Below are 26,819 nucleotides of genomic sequence, written 5' to 3'. Positions count from 1 at the left end.
AAATTTTTATTATCAACTAGAGACTCATAATTAATTACAAGTTAGTCAGAAATGAAAATGCAGATACATTAGTAATTTTCATATGTTCCAGCAATATTAGAGGGAAGATATGGAACAAAAGATGCATTTAAAATGAAAAACTAAAATTATTAAAATTATAAAATTACATAAGAATAACCCTAACAAGAAACACGCAGGACCGATATGAATACAACTATAGCACTTTAGCAAGAAATATAAAAGAAAACTAAAGTAAGATGGTCAAAGCTTCTTCGTGGGCCAATTGAGTATAAAATGAATGCCATTTTTTCCACAAGTGATCTATAGACTTAACACATTCCCAAATTACCCATCAGAGACACAGGAGACTGTGTGCGAACGTGTGTGTGTGTGTGTGATCATGAGTTGCTTAATAACAGGGATGCATTCTGGGAAATGTGCCATCAGGTGGTTTTGCCTTGGACGAACATCGCAGAGCACACTCACACAGGCCACAGTGGTGTAGCCCGCCCCACCCCTGGGCTGTGTGGTCTGGCCACTGCTCCTGGGCTACAGCCTTGTACAGCGTGTTCCTGCACTGAACACCACTGGCAATTGTTACACAATAGCAAGTATTTGTGCATCTAAACATTAAAAAGGTACAGACAAATACAGCATAAAAGATAACAATGGTGCACTTTCGTAGGGCACTCCCCGTGAACGGAGCTCGCAGGACTGGAGTGAGCGGTGAGTGAACGCGAAGGCCCAGAACGTGCTTCTGCAGACCTTAGAAACGCTCTACATGTGAGTGACACTACATTTACACAGAACATTGTTCTTCGATGATAAATTAAATTGAACTTACTTAACTATTTACAAACGTTTGCATTTTTCTTAAATTTGAATCTCTTGTAATAACACCATAAAACGCAAACACGCTCTACAGCTGTACAAAAATATTTTCTTTCTTTACCTCCTTATTCTGGTTTTATAGTCCCTACCATATAGGTCTTTATGAGGACGTATCGAATGTACGAATCACTCAAGTGCAAAGCAGCAAAAGGAGAAATGCCTGTGTCTTCAATGATATCTTTACTTTTAGTCTTTTCTTCCATCTTTAAATTATTATTATTTTTTTTGTTTTACTATTTAAACTTCTTTGTTAAAAGTTAGGACACAAACGTACACATTAACTTAAGCCGAAACAGGTTCTTCCACCTCCACGCCGTGTCCCGCGGGAAGGCCTTCAGGGGCGATAACTCACAGGGAGCGGTCACCTCTTGTGGCGACAACACCTTCAGGACTAGTTCCCGAGAGAGCTGCCTGAGGCTCCTCCTGTGGTGGTGTCACTCCTCTCAGAACTATGTCCACAGTGGTGGTGATTCGCTCCGTTTGGTTCTTTTACTCGTCATGGATTTGCTTGTAAGCAGATCCTGCACCTTGAATATTCCTCTCTGTTAACAGAAACCGTTTGGTGTTGTGGTCCATGTTTCCATAGTTTGTAAGGAGCTCTTTGAGAGCCGCTGCTAAAGCTCCTACTCAGCCCTTCACTGTGAGTTTCCTTGGGGTTCTTATTCACCTCCTGCAGTTTTCTCTTGCCTCTGCTTCGGCTCTGTGTCCCAGTTCCCGCACTCCTCACTGGTCACTTCCTCAGAGGTCACCCCTAGGAGCTCTTGGATGTCATCCTCATTCGCACCCAGGTTAAAGGTGTTGGCCATCTCAACCACAGTCTGGCTCCTTTTTGCAATCTTCTCATCCTTGACAAATCCTTTGAAGTCACAGATGAACCTCCTGAGTGTCGTCTTCCACATGCCATTCATACACTGCTTGGTGGCATCATCCCAAGCCCAAGCGAGGTTCTTGATGCAGCTATAGACGTTGTCATCCTTCCAGAACAGCATCGGCATCTTCCTCAGTTGTAGCAATGGCCTGGGCACAGGTCCCCCTCAGGCAGGAGGCCTTAGAAGCTGCTATAACTCCTTGACCCATTGGTTGGATTAAGGAGGTGGCGTTTGGAGGGAGAAACCCCACTTTGCTGTTGAGAGGAAGATCACCAATGCCAGGATGTCTGAGAGTGTCATCACCAATAAGCGACACTTGGAAAGGTATGTCAGTCTCCAAAGAGAACTTCTCTGTTTTGCTGGCATAGCAATTCAGGAAGGCATCTCGGAAGAGAAGCTGGGTCACCCATGGCGTCTCAGTGGCTCCTGCCGGAGGGCAGTGGCGGTGTGTGCTTACTATTCCCAAAGGCCCTGGGGTTCGTCCAGTGCCAGATGGAAAAGGGTTTTGGTTTGCAGCTTGCAACATGGCCCCTAGCAAGTCTGTTCTCCTGTCTTTAGGAGCCTTGAAACCTGGCATTGACTTGGTTTCCTTACGGCCGAAAGTCCTTTCAAACATCTGTTTCCAGAGTAGGGAGGTTTCATCCATGCCGAATGTTTGCTCTGGCAGGTAATCTTCTTCCACAATCATCTTATCTGGAGTTTTCCAATATTCTTCATCTGCCTTCTCATCATGGATAGACTCACCACTCACTTTCACATTATGGAATGAATGATTCTTGAATTATGTACACCACCAGCACTAGCAGTGAATTCAACATTGTAGTTGGGTCTGGACTTTTCTTTTCTTTCTTTTTTTTTTGCAGTTTTATAAGTTATTGAACAATCAGCAGTGAGTTCTCATCCACATTAACTGTCTGTAGCTTTTTAAAAGTGGTGACAGGTAGACAGGTGACCAACGTAGAGAGCCTGTTTGGTGAATCTCCATCCGCACCGTGTTTTCTGGACAAGCGCACCTGGTCACCTAATTCCTCTGGCCCAGACGGCCGTGCTGAGCCTGGTGTCGGTGCGCACATCCGGAGTTCCCATCTCCTTCACGGCAAATTTCCAGGTCTCCTTGTGTGCCCGAGGGTCACGCTTCTTGACGCGCACTCCGTGGATGTGCTTGTGGATGCTGACGGTGTATTCGCCGCTCACTAACTCATCGGTGGCAGAACGGCCCTTCCTCTCACCTCTCTTCTTGGTGGGAGGCATTGTGTCGGGCCCAGGTTGGAAAGAAAGAGCGTGAGGCATTGTGGGAGAGAGAAAGCAGGGCTGCAAGCACAACTCTCTAGCCTTCTTTTCTTCGACATCACAAACAAATTTCACTGTGGCTGTGATTGTGATAGCACTGAGGGGGCTATGGTCTTGGCTCTGCGTCACCAGCAGTTTGTCCACGGCCTATCCAGTCCCTTCTCTTGTCAGTCTCATTGCTTGCAGTAAAGCAGGCCTTTGACAGCATCTGACACTTTGTTCTTGTTCTTCAAACTGTAGCTATGGTGGCATGGGACCTGTCTGACTGGTGAACAGTAACCGTCACAGACTTCCCATCTTTATTGTCCTTAATCACTTAATTAATTTCATCTCCAGGTCCATTACTCGATGCCTTACCGGCAATGTAAACAGAGGATTTTTGTATAGTCAGGGGCATGGCAGGCAAAACAGGAGATGAAATCCAGAACCAGAGAAAACGATGCCATCGAGAGACATGGTACACAGGAGATGTGAGGCTGCTGCCAGTGACACATGGCACACTCGTTCACAGCAGCAGGTTTTTTTTTAATAGGTAGAAAGCGTACACTCTAAAATAATGACAGAACATATAGCACAGGAAGTAAACCAGTAACAGTTGCTTAGTATCAGTATTAAGTATTATGTATTGTGCATAACTGTGCTACACTTTTACGCAACTCGCAGAGCAGTGGGTTTATTTGCACCAACATCACCACAAAGGTGAGTAATTCATTTTGCTGCAATCTTACGGCAGCTCCTGTCACTAGGTGATAGGAACTTTCAGCTCTGTTACAACCTGATGGGACCACCACCTTATACGTGGTCCATTTTTTTTTTTGTTATGCAGGGCATGACTGTACACATAAATATACACACGTACATATATATTTAGACTCACACATATTATATGTGCATATACTTTTCTAACTTTAAAAATCATTTTAGGGTTTGTCTAGAACACGTTGGCAAGAGTAAATGAATCAATTTTGAAAATGAAAAGTAACGAGAGGCTGCATCCCTTCCCAGTTTATAGTTTCGTAAAACTCAAAATCAGCTTGGTGCTTGCCCAAGAGTTGACATAATAATACAACCAAATAAATTATTCTGCAATAAATAGTGTGACATGCATAAGCACTTTATATATAACTGAAGCATTACTTATCCAGAGAAAAGGGGTGAGTTGTTTAACACATTCCCTGCCCATCATCACCGCCTTTCTCCTGGCTACTGCGACAGCCTCCCCCGGCCTCCTGATCCTGCTCTCGACCCGCTGCCTTCAGCCCATCACACGCACGCGCACTGCAGGTCCTAGGCTCAGAGGACCTTCCGCATGCAGGTCACTGAACATGAACGTCTGCATGTACTGTGTCCTTGGCCCCAATTCACACGACTATTGTCTCCTCATTGTCAGCTAAGATGGTTGCTTTCTTTTAGAAGCCTTCTCTTACCCCAAAGTCTGGAGTAGGTGCCTCATGCCACCTAGTACCTCCTCTTGCAGAGCTTATAATATATCGTCATATAACCGTCGGGGTTTTGTTTGTCTGGTGCCCTCATTAGACTACAAGCTCTGAGGAAGCAAAGCCATCCCTGCCCTGTTTCCTGTTTTACCCCTACCATCCTGCTTAGTGCTCACACATAACATTCAATCAGTATTTGTTGAATTAACAGCTAAAAAGTAATCACAAAGGAAAAGTTTAGTAGACCTTCAGCCACAAAAACTGATAAATTTGTTTGTCAAAAATATTGTAAACAGAATTAAAAAATAATCACTAAATTATGAAAGATATTTATAACAAATATGACAGAAATAGTGATATCCTAAAATATAAAAAGTTCATAATTTTAAAAATTAGGAAAATATTGAGAGCAAATATAAATCTTAATAAACTGACATGAAGAGGTTATTCATAAAAGAAGAAATAAGTAGGTTGGTAAATGTATAAAAATGAATTATTCTGGTAGTCAATAAATGAACATTAATATTATTTTAGAATATCAAAATCAGTGCATTCACCTATAGTATATTATATAGGCTTAAAAACATGCTGTCAGACATATACATATATGTAGTTGGCTATCATATAACACTAGTTTAAAAAGTTTATAAAATATATATACACTGTATTTCTAACTTTTTAAAAAATGAGAGAGTAAAAAATTTAACCATATATAAACAATGATCTTTTTTCTGGGTGATGGAATTATGGGTGATAATAATTTTCTTTACTCCATTCTATAATGCCAGAATAAGGTTATAAGAATTCTAAGCCTATATAAAAATTCACTTTTCTATCCTTTCACCAGCTTTAGTAATCCACTCTATAATATGCTAAAGATCAAGCACTTATATTCTCAGGCAAAATTACTTTCTTTCATTTCCTTAAAGTACCAGATAAAATAAAACTGTTTAGACTCCAATGATCTAGAAAATATTCTTTTAATGAGGCAAAATGAGTGTCAAGAGGTAGGCAAATTAGGAAAAACCTAATCCTCAAAGACCAATAGTTACTTAAGACCCACTCTTGAGAACTGACCACACTTAGAGTTTAAGCCAATTAGCTGGCTTATTGCTGGAAATGACTCACGGAGCTGGAAACACCGAGTAGACACTAAGGGAGATCGTGTCTCCTGAGTCCCTAAACCACAGTTAGTTTGCTTTTCCAAAACATTTGAACCGTGTGATGGCGCGTGGTCTTCGGCCACCTCCCAGCCTATGATTTAAAAATCACACCAGGCCAGTCGCTGGCATTGCTCGTCTTTCTTGCCAACTGCCTTAACCTCCAAGTCCAAAAGCATTTACTCTCCCCTCCCACAATGTTCTACACACGGTGGCTCTTTCAGAAAATACCAGCTGGATCATGCTACCCCTCTTCTTCAGTCACCCCAGACACTTCCTATCACTCCGTGCGATCCTGTAGGACATGCCCTCTCTCCCTGTCTCTCATGTTCCAGCTTTTCCTCATTTTGTTTCATCCTGGTGCGGTCACGTCGTGGTCCTTCTATCCCCCTACATGCAGCATGCTCTCTCCTGCCTCAGTGCCTTTGCACGTCTCGTCCCTTTCGCTGCGGCAGCTTCCTTTGCGTTTTGACCTTGGTCAATCATCACTTTCTCAGGCTGCTCTCCTAGAGAATACCATGCCTCTCCTTTGTTGTCTTAACCTTACTTACAAATGTGCATGGGTTTGATGGACATCTACTTCCACATTACATTGTAAGCTGTCTCTGGGCAGAGCCCCATCTGCACACTGACTTTCCTAGCACCTGCCACAGTGTCTAAGGGGTTTGATAAATTAATGAATTGTGTAGGATCACTCCTAATGCTGATTATGATCAACTTTAATTTGAACCTTTGCTCAGGTTTTTCAGTGACAAACACCACCCCCCGTAACGGACCAGAGGGCCGAGGAAAGGACTCAGTGCAAAGGTAGACCTTCCCAGATCAGCAGTTCAGTCCTGTGGGGCCAGCAGAGCTCATAACCGAGTAACCTAGCCCGTGATGCTGGATCTGCCCGAGATTCCACAGCCCACTGAAGATGCGTGACTTGTGGAAACTCTTGATATCACATGGTTGGCAACTACCAGAGGTGAACTCTTACCAGGCCACCTCGCTCTAAATTGCTACAAGATCACTCCTAGGCAAAGCAGGATGTTGGTTTTGTTCTTACTCTGTTGACACTCCAGAAAGCTTACCTGGGGTCACAGCTAGGATGTAAAGGAATTAGGGAATGCATTAGTAATCAGTTCAGAGTGTTTTGCAAGAGTCAGTGTCCTCCCCGTCAGCCCTCCACCACGTAGTCCATTTTGCCCTTCCATAACCCTCTGGGCTTTCTCAGGTTCTTCCTTACTTTCATATCTTTTACTTTGTCTATTGCTTCTTGCAGTCAAAAGGCACAGCTGGACGTCATCAGGGAGAGATGATGGGACCGACCTGGGACAGTGTGTTCCAGTGTAGTCACTGCACTGCAAGGACTCACACAGCCCCAGAAGGCTCCGTGGTAAAGGCATAAGATGATCAAGGAAATGAGAGAGACAGAGAGAGAGTTACTGAAGGACAAATCATGAAGATCAGAAATACTCACTTTGCAAAGATAAAAGCTACCATAAGACAGGGTTAGTATGAAGAAAGATAGGGATAGAGTGAATAGGCTTATTCCCAACACCATATTACATGAAACCACTTTGATCAGAAAGAGTTATGGGGCGGGGAAAGGACGAGCTACATTATCCAACAGACAGTTACCTCAAGAGACTTGTTACCTCAAGGGGTATTTGTTATTGACTAGAACTATTGCTAGAGTAAACAAAGATTTTAAAAATGTCATATATAAAAATTTCATATATAGCATGACAACAGATTCATGATAGAACACTACTGTTTAAATATTATTAGATCAAACAAATATTTAAATAATTCATGTATGGTGTGACAACAGATTCACAATGTACTCTATCATGTTTTCTAAAATATTAATAGGTGAAACAGAAATTAGGATAAATTAAATTTGTGTATGAAAAGTCTAGAACAGGGGCCAGCAAATGGTAACCCATTGGCTAAATCTTGCCCATTGACTATTTTTGATGTTATATTTTTGTAACATAGCCACACTCATATATTTATGCATGGGCTACAGCTGCTTTTGTGTGACAGGGCAGAGTTGAGTAATTTTGAAAAAGGCTGTATGGCTTGTGAATCCTAAAATATTTACCATGTGGTGCTTACTAAAATATTTGTTATCTGGTGCTTTATGGAACACCTTTGCTGTCTACAACATATTAGAAGCACACAAATATTACATTTGAGGTCCATATGAAGTAGGAGAAATTCTCCTAGATAACACCTCTAGGGAGGTGCAGAATTTTGCTCAGGGCAGCAATTTCTGATAATCATACGAAGAACCTGAAAAAATGCATATTTACCAGTCACCTGAGCATCATTTCTTTTGGGGTTTGGTGATTAAGTTAAGGATGCTTCTTGAATATTAAGAAGATGGTGAATAAACTTCTGCCTCTACTCAGCTGTTTCTGATGCTTTTCAATGCTGGCTCCCCATTCACAGACAGTCATGGGGTTGTTGGGAAAGAACATTTAGAAGTATGAAGTGAAGTCGTAGGATTAGCTGGAACGAAGATTAGGGTCTTAGATATCCAGGCAAAAATACTGCACTTTCGTATACGCCAACTATTTTAGCAGTGTTTATAGATAAAGAAACCAAATTCATAGTCTTCAGTAACAGTGACTTCTTTTTTGCTCAGTGAAGTTCCCTGGTATGAAGTCAATTTGTGTACATGTATTACGCCATGACGCTGGTAATTGCAACCCTTATAACTGCCTAACTGGTTGTATAAAAGAATAATTTAGGAAGACTATTGCGTTGTTTAGGCTTTTTTTGTTCCTGCTTTGCATAACAAAACCCATATTCTGGGAGAAACTTTTACTCAAGGACAAATGCCTGGATCTCTTTGAGATAACAGTGCTAAGAAGTTAGAGACCATTGTTCAACGTGGGACTCGAGGTTCAATCTTGTTCACGGTTGACAAATTGATGCCAGTTAGAAGGCTGGGAGGTGCTATTTTGGGGTTGCACTATTAAGGTCCTGTCTTACTTTCTAAAACAATAATACCCCTAGAACATTTAAACTTTCTGTCCAAATGATGCGGGAAAACCATAGTTAATAATCAAGATCTAAATACTGAGATGTCAGACGTACAGGACTCTGACACAGTCGCCAAGTCTGAGATTCATTAAGGCATTTCATTTTCAACCGTCATCAACAATAATCAGCTTCATTCATTCCCCCACTCCTACTGAACATTTGCCCTGAGTCGGGCAATTCATCCGCAAAAAAGAAATTCTCCTTGGCGTCCATCTCTCTAGTCAAAAGAAAGACTCCTGGAGAGACTGAACACTTTACCACTGAATCATGGCCTGGCTGCTTGAATAGTCACAGTAGCCAATCACATCGTACGATAATCATGTCCTAATTGCAATTCGCTGTCTGCTTCCACACGTGCATCAGTGAAAAAAGCCTCAGTCTCTGGCCACTTTGTGAAGCAGGTCTCCACGAAACACCATGGTGGCAGAAGCTCTTTTACAGTTGAACATGTATTGGCCAAGCTCTTACATACTCGGTCTCCTGATAACTTTGGTGAGAATCCATAAATGTCGCTTATATTCAAGTTGAAGATTTCTCTAAGCCACGTGTGACTTCTGTTTTTAAGAGAAATCCACAACCTTTTAAGTGACTACACTTGGACCATGCCTTCGACCTCAAAGTGTCCCTCAAACATTGCCGATTCTCCCCTTAACAACACAGCACGAGATATCGGGAGCCTGTGTTACTGTTGTGCTTGTAATTTTAGTCTCCTACAGATTTTTGCTATGGATTCTTACGAAACACTTTGTTCACAAATGAAAGTTTTCTTTGTACCACTCAGCACAATTATGTTTAAGGAACTAGAAGTAAATGGAAAGAACCAAATTGAAATCGTGAATAATAACCAGCACCTAAGCCTGACTGTCCCTCCTGGGGCCGTCACCAGCACCGGTGACACAGACGCCCACGTCTAAGGCTCCTTCCACGGGGCCAAAGGAAGACAGGCATTTTGCCTGGTAATCATTTGGCCTTGGAGATGGGTTGGCACATCCCAAAACTCTTATCATTGCATCTCTCGCAAGTGGAAACAAGCAGGCTTTGTTTGGTTGATTTTCAATCCTCGCTGCCTGGGGTCCGGTTCCTGCAGAGCCCAGGCCCTGGCTTTGCAGGCCGTGCTCCGGCCTGAGGCCAGACTGGCAGGCTCCCAGCGTCGGCCGGGAGCCATGCTTTCACCAGCAATGTGAGTTTTCGCAGCACGTGTCCAGCCTTTCCCATGAGGCTTGCCAATGGCGCTGATAGATTTCCGAGCTTTTTCCATTTGCTTTGGCTTTACTACAGGAAGAGCAGGTGTTTCTGCCCTCTCCTGATTTCTCAGAATTGCGCACTGCCCAACCGGCTCTGATTTGCCTGCTGGCATCGAATGTAGGGCAAATGGAAAAGGTCTATTTAGCTAATCTACTAGCTTCATCTCTCTGGAGGAGGTTTCCTGAATACGGATCAGATTTGGGTTCTGAAGACTCATAACCTAGCTCTCCAGTTAAATATTTGGCAAGAGTAATGACCTTCAAAGTCTGCCATTTATGGCTGGATGTACAAGGCACCAAATCAACAAACTATTGATCATTCCAGAGCCTCTCCTCCAGGTGGAACACACTGCTCAACCCATTTGAAAGCATGGGGCCACGGGAAAAGCGAGCAAGCTCATTTTGAGGGCTGACGGTAGCTCATTCATTCTCTTACTCCATTGCCAAACTAGTCCTGGAGTGTTGGCATTACCACCTCTGTTTTTGCAAAAAAGGAGACCACAGCTCAAGAGAAGGTTAGCAAACTTCCCACGGGTCACACACCTTCTCAGTGGCCCAGCCTGGAAACAGACTCGGCAGGAAGGAGGAAAAGCTGTCTGGCATTCGGAGAGTACGAGAAGGGCTGCCAACCAGAAGTGCCTTGTGGGTCTGTGCAAGACCTGGGGGAAGGAAGGGAAGTGGTGGGACTGAACGGTTCACATGAGGTGTTCAGAGTGGCTTCCGGGCTCATTTGGTCCTGCTAAGCTCAGACCCAACATTTACTCCGTGCCCTTGGAATGTTGCCTCATCGACTGTGCACTTGCAGATCTCTGCACTAAACCATTAATTCTTTGATGAAGGTGATACTAGTGTCTCCAATGAATTGTGTGCTTCTTTAGTGCCAAGTGTTTTATTCGATACATACCTTATCTTATTCATCCAGCCACCCTGGAAGCTAAGTGTCCATGTCCTCTTTGTCCAAATGAGAAAGTAAGGCAGGACAGATGCCTAACTTGCCCTACACTTTCACCCTAAAAAGTTAGAGCAGAGACTTGTGCTTAGTCTGGTTCTAGTGAAAGCTCTCTTTTGCGAGATGCACAAAAGACTCTTACTTACCCTGAGGTCAAGTCCAGAGTGCTTGGAAGACCCTGATCCACTGATGTTTAGAAACAGGAGTAAGGGTTATGGCATTGAGGGCTTACTTCCACCGCGGCCAACACCAACCAAGCTTCTTGCAATTGTAATATTACACAAAGGCAGCAGAAGGAGCTACTGTAAGCTGTGACTGGAGGTCTCCACCTGCCCCCAAACAGATTTCCTCCACCGAGCTGCTAGCAGTATTACCAGTAAAGACTTTAAGTCCAGCCATTGTAATTAAAATGCAAGTGCTGGGACTGTTCATTTCTCAAACTATGGTAGCCTGAATGGTTTATCAAGCTCCTTACCACTTTCTTACAAATAGTCAGTTCAGAAGAGGAAGGCATTTGACAGAGAAAAGCAGAGAATAGAGTGGGAGTGGAAATAGAAAAAGGACCTGGAGGAGCATATGGGAACATCCTAGAGAGGTAAGCGGAGCTAAAAGGAAATTCTTTCTGAATAGCAGTGGAGAGGTGAAATAGTGAGGTCAACTTATTTCTTCAGCCTAAAGGAGATGTGCATCTAACTAGTCATTAGTGTGTGATGACCATGGACAACCCGAGACATTGGTCAACACCAAGACAGTTTGCCGCCTTGCAGACTTGGAGTCCAGACCTGTACAGGTAATTAGCAAAATTCCACTTCTTCAGGCCACATGGACAGCGATTTAGCTAAATCTGATATCAGCGGACAAAGATTTGGTTTCAGACCATCTGTCACCTGTGATGATTTGAGGTCCGGTACACAAAGGCCAGGCCTGCCCTCAGACACTTCACTACGTAGTGGCGTTGATCAGTAATAAGCATGTGACTACCTAACACAAGGTGACAGTGATGGGTAACGCGTGGATAGAATGAGTGCGTTAGATAGAGTGTGTTCAAAATTCTCCTTTGACCCTCAGGTTTTGCCTTCCCTCTCACTCCTCCCACATCTCAACCAGTAGCTAGCCCCACTGACTGACTCTCAAGTCCACCCATCCTTCAGGCCATCCAACCCAGGCAGTCCTTTCCTGCTGAGAGTCTTCTGCGACCCGCAGGGGCAGTGGGGCTTGGCTGATGCAGGGAGGAGCTTACATCTCCAGCCTCCTGAAAGTGAAAGTGGGTCTGTGTGTCAGCTTTGGGAGCCTCAGAGAACCTCAACGTCCTTAGATCTCTGAAGAAGACAGAGCTCAAGTGGGCACAGGTCTCAGGACTTTCTCCCCAATACTGAACAGCGCCCTCTAGATTGTCTGTCAAACCACCACTGGAAGCACATGCTCACTGACACCTGGAGGAGTTGTGTAACTTCATCTCCTCCTCGATCCTTAGCAGATGGACCTTCCCTGAAGAGACTGCTGTTCACCCTTTCAGACCAGCACTGAACGATACACTTGAGTTTAGAGCAGAGGATCAAGGGTCGATAAGAGTCAGGTGCTAGTGGGATGTAGGATGCTAAGAGTCATAGCATCTCAGATGTGAAATAACTAAAAAAACAAGACATCCAGCCTATATTCATGTACGCGGTGTATTTTTGATAATAGTCTAATAAAAGTGATTGCCTGAGGGACAGGAAAGGGAAGGTGTATTCTCACTGAATGCTCTCCTGTATCTTGAAGTGTAAACCATGTATAAAAATAAATAAATGCAAAAGTCACAGATGTGCACAGCGTTATGATTTCAGGGGTGTCCTCTGAAAAGTAAAATCAGGAAAATTTGCTAAAAGGAGAATAAAACTCTGCCAGTCCAAACCCCAGTGAGGGGATGGAGTCACCCTTCTGCTCGCATAGCTGCCGGCACACTGCTCTAACCTGTGAGTGACTTGGTTTTAGGACATGCCCACATTGGGCAGATACTCACCCTTGCTTACTGTTGAGTATTTCATCAATACTGCCTAATAAAGGAGGAATTTATCTTATTGGTTTGAAAATAATTTTTTAAAAAATTAATCTAGTAGTAGGATTCTGAGCTATGTAGGGATATTCAAAAACTTCAGATGGCTTTCAAACTTTCATTAACGAAGGGATATTCCACTGCAATCTTCTTAATTGAAATAAGATGATGGTCTAACATAGCTACAGTTCTTTGTTTCTTTGTAGTTTTGAATTTGGAGGTTAAGATTGCCATAGGAAATATTTGGCATGTACTGTATAACATTTAAAAGTAACATTTTTTTTATTGAAAATCAAACAGTGGAATGAACAAACTGATGATTAGATAAATTCAACATTTCCAATGAAGCCAGGCTGAATCCCTATGAAAAATTAACCTATGCAGCAAAAAAAAAAAAGCCTTTTATTAAGTTGACATAGAACAAGTTAAAACGTATAGAGCAGAAGATGAATCATCACAATTACCGCCTTTTTGTAATCATTGCTGAAGAATTCATTAACGGAGTTAAAGAAACCTTAATGCATTTCTTTGTACAAACCTCAATTCTGTTCAGTTCACTGTCATTACTATCATTAGGGGGGAAGGTCTGTTACCACTGTGCTGATTAGGTGAGGAGAATTTTCTGGATGCAGACACACAGAGGAAGGTAGAGAGATGACGGGAGCTATTGTGTGCCCCAGGCTTTTCTCACTTCTAATGATGAGACTCTGGAGAGAATCTTCAATATTTCTAAAGCAGAAACGTGATAATAAACGAGTTAATGACTCCTTTTGTTGGCTTCTAAAGGCCGGCCTCCAGTGACCCTGGAGCGCAGCTAGAGTTCTCTGCACAGCTATTGAATCGCTGACTTCTTCAGTCTCGCGAGAAGAGACAGGTAGGTGGGTACAACGCAGCCACTGAAGTAGGGGGTGGAAGAGGGAGCATTTCATCAAGACTCCTCTGCCATTAGCAACTTTGTGCCGTCAGCTCCCTAGGTGGGGTTCACCCTCCTACCTTGGCAGATGGCGGGGGTTCAGAGGTGAGGCCCTCCTGGAAAGGAGGTACATCGCCCAGCCTCTAAATTATGTCGTTTGCCCTCTAGTCCCACTGCTGGGGACTCTGCCCAGTAGAATTGCCTCCTAGGGGTGCCTTGGGGTTTTTTCAGGAGGAACAAACCTAAATCTGAAGATAACAGCGTTAGTTACGTAGGAAAGAGTGCAAAGGAGACAGATGGGAGTGGCACAGCTCAGTGACTGTGAACACGGGCTTTGCGGTCACACTCAGTTCCAAACCTGGTTTTGCTCCTCACCACTGTGCGATCTTGCGCAAAAGGCAGAATCTCTTCATTTACCTCAATTTACTTATATATATAAAAAAATAATAGCACTCACTCAAAGGGTGGCTGGGATGACGAAATGAGTTAAAATATGACATTCCCTTTTTTAAAGATTTCATTTATTTTTTATACATAGGAGAAGGGAGGGAGAGAGAGTGGGAAACATCAAGGTGTGGTTGCCTCTCAAGTGCCCCCTACTGGGGACCTTCCCTGCAAACCAGACATATGCCCTGACTGGGAATTGAATGGGTAACCCTTAGGTTTGCAGGCTGACACCCAATCCACTGAGCCATACTAGCCAGGGCCAAAATGTGGAATTCTTAAAACAATGCCTTGAATACAGTAAGTGCTCACTGAACGCTTGCTATGATGCTGTCAGCATTTATATGGTGAAACTGGCTACCACAAAAAGCACGTATAAATGTCTGACAGCATGAGGGACTCAGGAAATACAGCCCAAGTATCAAAATACTCAGAGAAGAGATAAACTAGCCATGGGAATGTGACATTTCAGCACCTATAAAAAGCACAAGCATGAAAAACTACCAAGCCCATAGGAATGGTCTTATGAGACAGGGTGGAATTTTTATGGTTAGGAGGTTAAAAAGCAGCAGACGGTAAACAGTCACATTGCCTTGGACAGAGTTCCCCCCATCCCCGCCCCTTAAACAAGTTATGGTCAAAGTCCCTCATGTTTCCAAGGAATGCCTGAGGTTGTTCCATCTGGGTTCACAACCAGTGGCTCAGGTCAGGAAGGGGCAGGAGAATGACCTCAGACAAGACCAGGTCTACTGTCCCTTTACCGGCCCTACCCATCTGAAGATCCCCAAGGCCCCGCCTTCAAACTTGCTCCGGATCCCAATAGTGCTACCCCTCTGCTCCCACCCTCGTGGGCCCACCCTCATCTCAGGCCACGCTCCTGCTCAGCCGCCCACGCTCTCCCACTGCTTCTAGTCTCTCAAGCATTCTTGATACAGAAGCCCGGGCCATCTCTAAAACGCAATGCAAAACACGCCGCTTCCCTACGTAAAGCTGATTTCCCTAGAACGTGAGCCTAGCTCCATCCCACGACCTCCAAGCTGCTCTCCGGCCTGCCTCCTGACTGCCTCCGCCCCGAGGTTCAGCCGCACTGTTCTCCTTTCTGTGCTCCGCACACGCCCAACCTTCTCCAACCTCAGGGCTTTTGCTCTGGCTCTTCCCTCTGCCTGGCCTTCTCTCTTCCTGACCCCCGCATGGCTTTCTCTTTAAAACCCACGTGCTAGCTCAGATGCCACCTTCTCAGACAGAGCGACTGGTGAGCCTCTTCAGAGCAGCCCTCATTAGACACTCTTCTTTTCACCTCACTTCATTATTTTTTTAGAGCACTAACTGATTCAATTTCATTTATCTGTTTTTTCTCAATGGGAGTGTTTCCACGGCAGCAATAACTTCGTCACGCTCTCTCCAGCTCCTGCAGCGCTCCCTGGCACAGCACAGAACAGACCCTCCGTGAACATCAGCTGAGTGAATAAAACATTGCTGACGCCCGTTTGCTCACACGTGTGTCCACATCCTCCCTGCAGTCTCCTTAACAACTTCTTATCTTCTTCTCATCCTGTCATCTTAGGACCCAAAAGAGCACAGAGGTGCCTTATCCCCTCCCTCCCAGTTTGATGCAAAAACCTAGCTGCCTTTTGATAGTAATACAACTTTCCGAGAAAGGTTGGAGTCCTGGACTTAGCTGGGCCCTGGGTAATTATTCTCAGATTGATTCTAGAATCATTTCGCATATCCTAGCTTCTTCTATATTTGGAATGATCTGTGATTGGCCCTTTCCAGACCAAAATTCATGGCTCCCCTCAGCCCAATCTGATGCTGGAAGCCTCTGTACCTGACAGATTTGCTGGGACTGAGAGGGTTTTATACAACCTAGTTAGTTTTTGGTCAATTCACTTCGTAAAGTCTACCCAATGACAGTCCCTGGAGAAAACAGCTTTAATTATATTTCTAATAAGGGCGTGAACAGGAATGAAGTTAATTGGCTTTACAATGTCTGAGAAAAGAAAGCAAGGGTTGGTTAACTAAAGATCAACATAGCAACTGGCAAATTTAATGCATGGGTGGCAGGGAAGCTTCATCTTTATCTTTCAATCACATAATTATCGCGTTTCAGGCAACCCGATTTCCAAAGTGCAGGTACACAAACTTCTGTCATGAGGCTATCTGTGCAGGGCCCCTCTGAGTGTGGAGTGTGATTGTATCGGCAGAGTGTTATGCTGGAAACTGTGCTTTCTAAAGAGTAGAATGGTGGCATTGCTACCCAACAGAAATATGGTTTGGATGGCTCTCTGGGGTCCACACCACCTAAAGCAAGAGATAGAAATATGTCATTACGATTTGGGTCTTAGCTGAGCGGTGAGATCAGCTCTTAATGACGCGCTAGGTAATCACCAGAAGAACAGTGATAAACACAATGCCCAGGATTCATTCTTAGCATCTTGATTCAAGGGGTCTCTGGCAGGGCCCGGGCAGTGTATTTTTCACAGCCCAAGAGATGATTCTTTCATGCAATCAGTGTGGAGGCTTGCTTTTTAGATACAGCTAAAGATATGGGAAATTGCTCTTCAATCGGTAACAAACTGGGAGGCAGAGGAAAAGAAAATAACCATTCGGGGATGGCAGGAAATTGACCTATCTTTTCGTCCTAAAGAGGCGGGAGCACCGAGGCTCTAGCTTTTTCCCGCTACCCTTGACAAAGATCTCCCAGCCTCCCTGTCGGCCACAAACCCAGAGACTCCCAAGACATACAAAGAATTCTTTTAAAAGGCAGCTGTAAAAAATTGCTGGGCTTTCTTCTCTCCTTCTCTCTCTCTCTCTTCTTTCAGGTGTGTAACAGAGATCAGTACTCAGTGAACAGAAGCTTCAGAGAAGAGAAATCAGAAAAGCTAAAAAGCTCTGGGATTAGGAAGCCTTCCCTTCTCAGAGGGGTCAGAGCACCAAGCTCTCCTTCCCTGGAATGGAAACTCACAGAGGGAAATGCCGCAAAGGCTCCGTCTGCGGCTCCTGCAGGACCAGCGGCTGGCGCTCCTCATCACAGGGTTGGCAGCCCCGCCAGACTAGTCATCTTTCACCTACTTGTCCAGAACACTCATCGGTTCATTGAAGAGATAAATTGCCAGGTACAGAATATTCCCTAACGGGAGACTGAGCACACCTTCTTTGGGAGCCAGATGAGAAGAGACGGGGAATTCAGTGGCTGACAATTCTAATCTCACCTTCGTTGCCAGCAAGCTGAAGGCCCAAGGCAAGTAATTAAACCCGGTTTCCTGATGTGTAAAGTTGGAGAAGTGAGGGAAGACGACAGACTGCAATAAAACAGCTTCTGTTGGCACTAATGGGCACGACAACGGTGCCACAAAGCCCAGTTGATACAAGCGGCTGTGAGACACCAGTTGCTGCACGCGTAGCTCAGGCTCACTGCAGGGCACCCGCAGATCACACAATGCGTGGGAACAGGCAGCTAGTGGCCCGTTTCATTTACAACAGTCGAGCGGATGGAATCGCTACAAACACTACCCGTGAATTAAAAAGGCTACGTAGAAACATATGTGTATATAACATTTCCACAAAGTAAAGGCTGCATGTCTCGACTACCCATGGCATTCTCTTTCAAAGATTACGCTTTTGATTTTGTTTCCCATATTATGATGTAAAGACCTGGTGTTTTTGCTTATTGATTTTCAACTATAGCTTCACATTAGGATATTCTGGGGAATTAAACAACAACAATAACAACAACAACAACAATAACAACAACAATATCCCGCCCCCCATTCCTAAGCTGGCTAAATAAGAACTCTGGAGATGGGGTAGAGGCATCAGTAGTTTTTAAAAGCCTCCCTGATTCCAACTCTTCTTTTTCTTTTTTTTTTAATGTTTTATTTATTTTGAGAGAGAGGGGAAGGGAGGGAGAAAGAGAGAGAGAGAAACATCGATCCATTGCTTCTCCCACGCCCCCAACTGAGGACCTGGCCTGCAACCCAGGCATGTGCCCCGACTGGGAATCGAACCGGCCACCTTTCGGTTGACAGGCTGGCACTCAGTCCACTGAACCACATGAGCCAGAGCTCCAGCCATTCTTTTTCACATCAACACTCCACGCACATTTCCACACGCATGCCACTTGAACATCTCTTCCTACTCGGAGCGCCCTCTGTTCCCGTCTCCGCTTGTCCTTGGCTCAGCCTCCCATGCGTCAGTGGTCAGTGGCCGTCCCTCGCTGGGTCTTCCTCAATGTCCTTTAGGGCTCAGTGCGCATTGCCTTCTGGGATCTACAAACTCTAAGTGTGTCGTTCGTGTAACACTGAATGTTATCCTCCTTTGTTCCCTGATGTATTATGTCTATGCCCAGCTTCCCAAATAAGTAACGTGTTCCTGCAGAAGAAAGGACCTGGTTTGATTAGTCACTTATTGTCCCCACAGAGTCTGGCACTGATTTCTTGGCTTAGAAGACGCTGAAAAATGTGTCACTGTAGATGCAGATACATGAAAATTCATTCTTATTAGCTTCTCACTGCCATTTCACTCCAGATTTAGATTTCAAGTAGAAATGAACAAATGCTACCTGTGTTTTGCAAGGAGCATCTTGTACAGTGCTTCGGCTGTAGCTGCAGGAGGGAAACTCTTTTCAGCAGGCAAATGTCTACAGGTCATCAGCGATAGCCACGGCCCCTATTGTTATGGCACATTTTCCCAGGAGCACTGGGTGTGGCATTATCTCATCAATTCCGAGTTCACTACAGGGTTGTTGGAGGAAGGGGGGCTGGGGTGGCACGCAATCCAGTAGACAAAAGTAGAATCCAGGCCTCTGATACCTCAGGCCAGAGGCTTCCTCTAATAACACTAGAGTCTGACTGCTTTCTCCTTTGGAAGAAATAAAACTATGGGAACAAATCAGATCTTTACTTCGCTGACACACTCAAGGGCTACTTTATCTAGTGGACATAAGAAACCCAAGTGGCCCTCTGTGATGGCCTTGGAGCAGCCCGTCTGGAAACTGGGGCTGCATCCTGTTCAAACTGTTTCAAGCAGAAGGACAGAGAGGAAGAAACATTTGTCACTACAGTGAGATGACTTACGTCATGAGCTTCGCACACAAACAAGAAGCCCTGTCTGACCCCTGGTCTGATTCTACGAAGGGCCGTGAATGACAGAGGCACGGGACTGGGAAGTGATTTAAAGTTAAAACTATAAAGTCAGATTCAAAATGACCCTTCAGTCATAGGGTGTTTGAAAGTTGCTTGAGATTTGCCTGAGTAAGAGGATGGGTGAGGACGAATGTCACTATAGTGACATGATAAATTAGGCTACTAGCTATCTCCTGCCCAGCAGAAGAATGAGGTAGGGGGGGTGAGGATGGAGGGACCTCTCTTTCTCTTGTTTACTGCTTCACCGAATCACCGGGTTTGGGGACAGACGTGACGTGGAGTCTGAGTAACAGAGACCAAGTTACTTGAGGAAGAAGGAAGAAGAATTTCTTATCATATATTTGTCAAGTTATTATTCTATACCAGTGCTGATCAATGGAAATATAATGTGAACCACAAGTATGATTCAATTTTCTTCTATCAACTACATTAAAAGATTTAAAGAAAACAGATGAAATCAATATTAATATATTTCATCTAAACCAATACACCTGAAACATTATCATTCTAATATGTAATCAGTTTAAAAATTTGTGGGGTTTTTTTGTATTAGATCTTTGAAACCCAGGGTGTAGTTCATTCTCTCAGCACATCTCAGTTTGGGCTGGTCGCGTGTCAAGCATCCGATAGCTACGTGTGGCCACTGCTGTGCATTGCAACATACAGATTTAGACACACTAACTGCAATCTGGAGTATCAGATAGAAATCACTGTCAAATCAACAGTTAGCTACCGAACATACTTTTGATATTTTCATTATTCTCTAAGAGAAATGTTTCTCAAAATCTACATGCTAAGTTAGCAAAAAAGTTTTGGGCTTTGGAGCAAAACAGGCCATGGGATTCAATTTCCAGCTTTGTAGCCTGGGGCTAGCTGCATATCCTCTACGAGTCTTGGTTGACTTAACTATTAAATCAAGGCAAAAACAGCTGCAATTTACTATCGTTGAGGAGATTGGATCAGTGTAAAGTCCACAGCACAGCTCAGGAGAGTATAAGAAGCATTGAAACCATCATTTCCCCCATACGAAACCCAACTTGGTTTCTAAGGGGCCATTTCATTGCATTTGAGACTCGGTTGCTTCATGCGTCCCACTCCGGGATCTTTCCCGTGAGGGTTCTTCCACTAAGGCAGCCCTGCCCCCACACCCTCATGGCCTGGCCCCCGCTTACGATGCAACTTTAAGTCCAAGGGTCAGTGTAAAGTACTGATGGAAATCTTCTCTGGCTGCCTTATGTAGAGTTTTTTCTCCAAGCCCTGGTACACTCTAGCCCCCAGTCTCTCTTTACTTTCTCCATCGCATCTACCGATATCTGAATTTGTCTTGTTTATGTATGTGTTCCCTGACCTCTGATCTGTCACTGTCTCCGGCAGAGGAGCTTCACAAGAGCCAGGACCTTGTCCGTCTCATTCAGAGCTCAACAGGCATGTTTTCAATGAATGAATGAATGAATGAATGCATGCTCAACCGTGGGAGGTAAATGTAAATGGTGCCCTGACTCGAAGGGAAGGAGAAAATGGAAACTCTAGAGCTCTTTTTCACCTAGAAGAATGACTCAGGAAGTCCCTGGCCCAGAGCCAGCCTCACTAGAGGAAGTTTGCGATTTGGTATCTTCAGTCTAGCAGCAGGCTTTGGGAAGGGCTGGGAAGACTATTCTCCACAGGGTGATTTTACTGTCGCTGCCCGCCAGCATGCATCCCATGCAGAGTGTATGTTCACCCCACTGAAAGCCACCCGGAATATTTGGTTATTGCTGCTCTTTAGAAGAACTGGGACCCGGTTGGCACGATGCAACTTTCCGATACGGGGAGCTCAGCAGCACCAGGAAAAAGAGTGTCAGACAGGCCTGGGCTTAGATCCCAGCTTCCGCCTCTTACAGCTGTGCAGACTGGGCGAGTTGTGCAAATTTTTATAAGCCTCAGTTTCTCTGCTTGCAAATCTTTAAATAATAACTTATACCCTGCAATGTTGATATGAAAATTCACTGGGGTTATGGAAGAAAAGGCTTAGCACAGCTCAAAGTCTAAATGCATAGGAAGTACCGATATTGTCATCTTTGCGTGCAAGGATGCTTTGCCTGAACATACTGCTCAGTCTTCGGAATGGGTACTTCCAGGGCAGCACACTTCATGTTAAGTTTGTCACCTTTCTTTCCCACATTTCTACGTCATCCAATGTCTTGCAACTGAGGGGCCAGGGCAGAAGGGAGGGAGAGAGAGAGGGAAAGAGAGAATTGGCTACGTCTATGCCAAGCTTTGAAAGATGACAGTGGAGTTGTCTCTCTGCAGGGACAGTTTCCGGTGTATCTGCAGATGGATGCAGCCAGGAGACTTCGGTGTCCACGCCCAGCTGGTTGTAGCTATAGGTAAAGAGGTAGGTGTTTTGTGTTCGAGATTATGGGCCAGAAGAGAAAGAAGACGGGTTAAGAGTCCGTGCCAGTCTGGACAGAACATATTTCACCTGCGGGCAACACAGAGCGCTCTGCTTGACGAAGGTGAAGCAGCAGATCCGACTCTGTTCTGGACCCACCGCTCATCCTGGAGGGTATTTAGCCCAGCATTGATCTGACTCCTTCTTCTACTGACATAAGCACTATAGGAGAGATATTGCTCTCAAAAGCATGAAACTATGTAACACTTACTTAATATTAATGATATTAATATTAATAATAGCAGTTTTTCACTGACTACAGACCTGGCATTATATAGACACTACGTCCGTTCTCCTGGCAACTGTGCCAGAAAGGCAGTATTGTTCCCCTTGTACAGACAGAGAAAGTGAGGCCCAGAGAAGCAATTCGCTGAAGTGTGGGAGCCGAGGTTGAAGCCCAGCCTGTTGGGCTGCAAAGCCCCCTGTGTCCCCCAGTACCTCACAGGCATTGCCAGTGGAAGATCCGGGTCCCACAAAACCTGAGCCCCTGGTCCCTGAAAGACAAAGGGCGCAGGTCCGAAAGAACACCATGGACAATCCCTGTTAATGCCCTGGGGAGCGAATGGCATTTCGATTCCAAACAAGGTCTTGGCCCCACTGTCCCACACCCAGCTAGGCGACCTAAAGAGCTCTCTTGGAGACGGACAGCGACTCTCTGCGGGTGGCTCTCCAGTGCCATCTCTAGGACTGAAGCCTGGGAGGGTGAGGGTCAGTGCCTTCGGGAAGTCATTAGGAGAGTGGGTGAGGAGGGCTCCTCAGGAGGCAGAGATGGGGGAGCCCCTGGGAGTCAGTGCTCTGGGAGCCCCTGAAAGCAGGGCTTTCACTTTCAGGAACCAGGCCGCCTACAGACCCAGGGAAGGCAGTTATTACCACCACTGTCCCGACAGCCAGCAGAGGCTGCATGGTTGGTGTGGCAGGAGGTCTTCCCAGGGGAGGCTTCCTTTAGGCAAGGAGTGGTCACCTGGCGTTCAGACAGGGTCATCAGGGACTGTCCACGAACCAGCAGGGATCTTATGTACATTCCATAAGAACATTTCCCCCCACGCCTACCCCGGAAGAGGACTCACAGCTAGTTCTCAAAAGGACTCCCATGACCGCCAGTTTTAAAGAACCACTAAAATTAATTTTCATCCGCTCCTTCCTGGCACTGTTCAGCACTTTTACCCCACATGCCCACATATATATGCACACATGTGTTTCACAGGAAATATGTTATATGTCGAATGATTAATTCCCTAAATACTGCAAAGAAAACCGAGGCCCAGAGAACATAGGAGCCTTGCCCAAGGTTGCAAGCCCCGGGCGGGGCTAGATTAGCCGCACTCCTTTGACCAAGAAGCATGAGGCTCAGGTGGGAAGTCTTTGCCAGCCAACTGGATGGATGAAGAGGAACGAATCCCTCCAGATGGATACTGATGTTCAGCAACCTTTACAAGCGCAACCGTAGAAAACCCTGTATTGCCTGTTATTTAGGGCAACGTGGGCTGCTTCCCCGGAATACAGGTAGAGGTCACCAAAAGGACTTGTTCGTACTGGAAGAACGAGAGAACTCCAGCCCTGCTCTCTGGCCCTTCCCACCGCGCTCTGGCTCCCCCGGCGCCGGCGCCGGAGTTAGTCCTGGCCCTGGGCTCGGTCCCGCTCGTCTCTCTCCCCCCTCGGGCTGGGATTCTTGGGCCCGAGTCAAACCGCCTCCCTCCTGCTCCGGGGGACGGGTTACAGTGGTTGCAGCGGTTACAGCCCGGAGCTGCTTACCTGCCACCCCACCCCTGCCTTTGGGGGCGGGGGTCTCGCCTTCCTCCTTTGGGGTCTGAGCAGGGAACCGTAACTTTCCCACCCGACAGTAGGGGGCTGCCGCCCCGGCTGCCGCTGCCGCTGGAAAACCTTCGAGTCCTCCGCGGCCAACTCATCACCGTTTCTGAGTCCCTTCCCTTCTCATTTTTTTTTTTCAATTTGACATAAATAATTTACATTCTGAGAATTCCACAGTCACACCGAAACTCATTCTCAAGAGTGCATTCGAGGATTTTTTAAACATTTTTATTATCATTATTATTTTTTAAATAAAGGGGAACGCGTGCAGTTTGTAAAGGCTGGGCGGGAAGCAATCGTTTCAGTTCCCCTGAGAAGGGACCTGAACGCCGCCTGCGGTCAAAGCCAAACCTGTGTGGCTCTGCGAACCAATGTCGCCCCAATAAATTCAATGCAAAGAGAAAAAAAAAAAAAAAAACCTAGCCCCTCCGCCGGCTGCCGCGGCTTTCTGCGAGCTGTTGAGCAGCCCAAGCCGCTCTCGATCGCCTCCCGCTCTCGGCCTCGAACCCGCAGCCCTGGCGCTGCGCCACCCGCGCCACCCGCGCCACTCGCACCACCCGCGCCACCCCTGGTCGCTCGCGCGCGCCGCAGGCTGCGCCCGCTGCAGCTACTCACTTTTGTCGGGGAGCGAAGTCTGCCATCTCAGCCCGTTAAGCACTTCCCGCAAAAGCACACGGAGATCCTCCGCGTGTAAAGCTGTTTCACGAACAGCCAGTAAAATCCAGAAAGAGGGAGAGGAGCGAGGCAGAAGGGGAAAGGGGGCGGCGGGGGTGGGGGAGCTCAGCCCCGAAGACGCCGTCTCGGGAGCTCAGCTGTGGTCCCACCGTCCCCAGCCCGGTAGCTTTGTGAGCTGAAGCTCAACTCGGTGCACTTGTTCCCTCTTTCTTCATCAGGGGAGGAGTCAGTGTTGCAACATTTGTGTTCCTTGCTGGAGGCAAAACAGTGATTTTCTTCAGCGTGCAGAATGTCCAGAGTCTGCCAGTTCTAAAGGTGAGAGAGGTGGCTGGGGGAGCCGGAAGGCAGCGAAGATGTGCAAGAAGAAATGACAGACTCTCCCCAGGTTGGTTTTGCATGATCTGGGCTACACATCTGCCACGGAGACCGAGCCAGAAAACAGACAAAACAGTAATAAAAATGGCTTAATAAATTCAGTGACCTCGAGGTAATATTCTCCTGACAGCCAAGGTGTGGAGTGCCTCTGTGTCAAATATTATTTCCTTATTTCAGAATAACTTGAAACAGCAGCTTGAAAAACATACGAGGGAAGCTCCCGGGATTTGAATCTCACCTTTCCCAAGAAGGAAAAGAGCAAAAGAAAATAAAGTCAGTGACCCAAGGAAGTTTTGCTTTCTTTTTTGATACCACAAAGCCCAGACTTCCAGGGTGCTGTGCTGATTCTCTGCCATGTGAGTATAACACAGAAACATAGGTAGTGCCTAAATCATCCATGCTTTTGTTGTTTTCTGCAGATACAGAATTTATCTTTTCTAACAAGGTCGTATTTTTTTTTTTTTAGCAAAACTATGCACCACCACCACCTTTTCTCTTGCAAAAGAAAAATACTGAAACAAACGGCAGTTGCCTGAATCAAATATCCCCCAGTTGGTAAGTTGCTAGTGTCTCTCTGATGTCGTTAATGTTGCATTCAATTGTTTCATAACTCAGAGGGGCACCAAGAAACTATTTTAAGCAAAGGCTATTGAGTTTGTGGGCCCCAAGGAGAAATATACCTATGAAGAAGGACTCTTTGTGGTTCATTGGGCTCAAATTCATAATCAAAGTCTGGAAGAAGGCTTTGCTGACAGGGGCCCCATACTCAGGCTGCACTGGAGGGGAAAACCCCAGACTGGGGTCCTGCAGGCTGAGTAGAGGGTTATAAAGGAGTCCCTGGAATTCTCTTTCAACCAGTGGGCTGAGACGTGCCCCTTTTGCACAGAGTTGCACAGCTATAGCCTTATTTGCGTCTTCACTGCATCAGAGCAGTTTCATAATGACCAATCAGAACACATGATTTCAAACAATTAAGACAGTGGACAGTGCTGTTTAGATCAACCAGACTGTAAGTTTGGATTCCTCATTTATGTAGATGTGGAGCAATCAGGACAGGCAGGGACTTTCTCTACAAAAGTGGGCTCTCCCTTTGTCTTCTGGAAGTACCCTTCCTTTCTCCTTCAGAGGCTGCATCTGCTCGAGGGTGCAAACCGTTCATCTATAAAGTTTCTCCTCCTCCACCCTCTAGACTGGAATCACCCGTTGGCACCTAGATTGGTAGCAGCAAACTTTTGTTGACAAGTTTCATCAAATATGTTATTGAAATACTAGGATTTCCCTCTTTGAATGATTGCCTCTCTGGAATAACTGACAAATGACATTCAGCAGGAGCCACTTGCCAAGCCTTGGAAAGCCATTAAAAATCCCAGCATGCTTTGGTGATCCTTTTGGGCTGGAAGCCCAGAGTCACCTGTGCAAGCGTAATCACCTGATGCTTCCTGTTCAATAACATAGCCCTGTACAATTAAACCTTAGACTTCTTACCGGTGGGAGATGCCGCTTTAACGTATGTTTACATTCCTTCATGCACGAAGGTATGCAGCCCTGTTTCCATTTCAAAACCCCTGGGTGACATGGGATTTCAGTGGCAGAATGTTTCTATATAATTTTTGCAAAGCAAAGGGTCCTTTCATTTTCTGGAGTTGTTCTCATCAGATTTTTTGAACAGCTGGTGAAAAAATAACATCACTGTAGGTAATTCTAGACTGTCAGCTCCTGGTAGGCAGGGGCTTAGCTTTTCCTCCCTGTAGTTCCCAGTTAGCTGCAGGCAGCCCTACTTGTCTGTGCCTATGGCTTCCCGCAGGTGAGAGGGTGGTTGCTGAGGGACTAGTCCACATGTCACTGGGGGAGAAGGGCCAGGCTGGCCTTGTGCCGTGTCGTGCAGCGCACAGGCACTGCCACTGAGCCACCAGTGCTCGTCTCAGTCAGTTACCACGCCGCAGCTGCACTGAGATAAAGAAGGAAGTCCTTGACCTTCTTTCTCTGCCCTGCAAGTGCTCGGTCACTGCCCCTGTCTCTGGATGCTAACACGCTCCAACCCCTTTGCCTGTGTTCCCTTTCTGCCTGTCTCAGCCTCGCCCTTGTCTCAGTGGATGAGTTTCTCTTTTTTCCAAGCTA

The 26,819-nt window shown here is 45.7% G+C and overlaps 1 protein-coding gene and 1 pseudogene across 2 annotated transcripts in view; both read right to left on the bottom strand.

Moving 5' to 3' along the window:
• Nucleotides 1–24,782, bottom strand: part of PRLR (prolactin receptor) — a 147,089-nt gene extending 122,307 nt beyond the window's left edge. Inside the window, exon 1 of one of the 2 annotated variants that reach the window (XM_036020216.1) lies at nucleotides 24,267–24,782. The gene's annotated coding sequence lies outside the window, so the exon portion shown is untranslated. The remainder of the gene's footprint in view (nucleotides 1–24,266) is intronic. The other variant, XM_028527332.2, reaches the window with a different exon arrangement.
• Nucleotides 492–3,825, bottom strand: LOC118499416 (annotated as a pseudogene).
• Nucleotides 24,783–26,819: the final 2,037 nt, after the last annotated feature.

The sequence above is a fragment of the Phyllostomus discolor genome, chromosome 3 (assembly GCF_004126475.2).
Source record: "Phyllostomus discolor isolate MPI-MPIP mPhyDis1 chromosome 3, mPhyDis1.pri.v3, whole genome shotgun sequence".
Classification (NCBI taxonomy): domain Eukaryota; kingdom Metazoa; phylum Chordata; class Mammalia; order Chiroptera; family Phyllostomidae; genus Phyllostomus; species Phyllostomus discolor.
The sequence above is the reverse complement of the archived record's forward strand: the minus strand, read 5'-3'. Positions and strand labels throughout refer to the sequence as shown.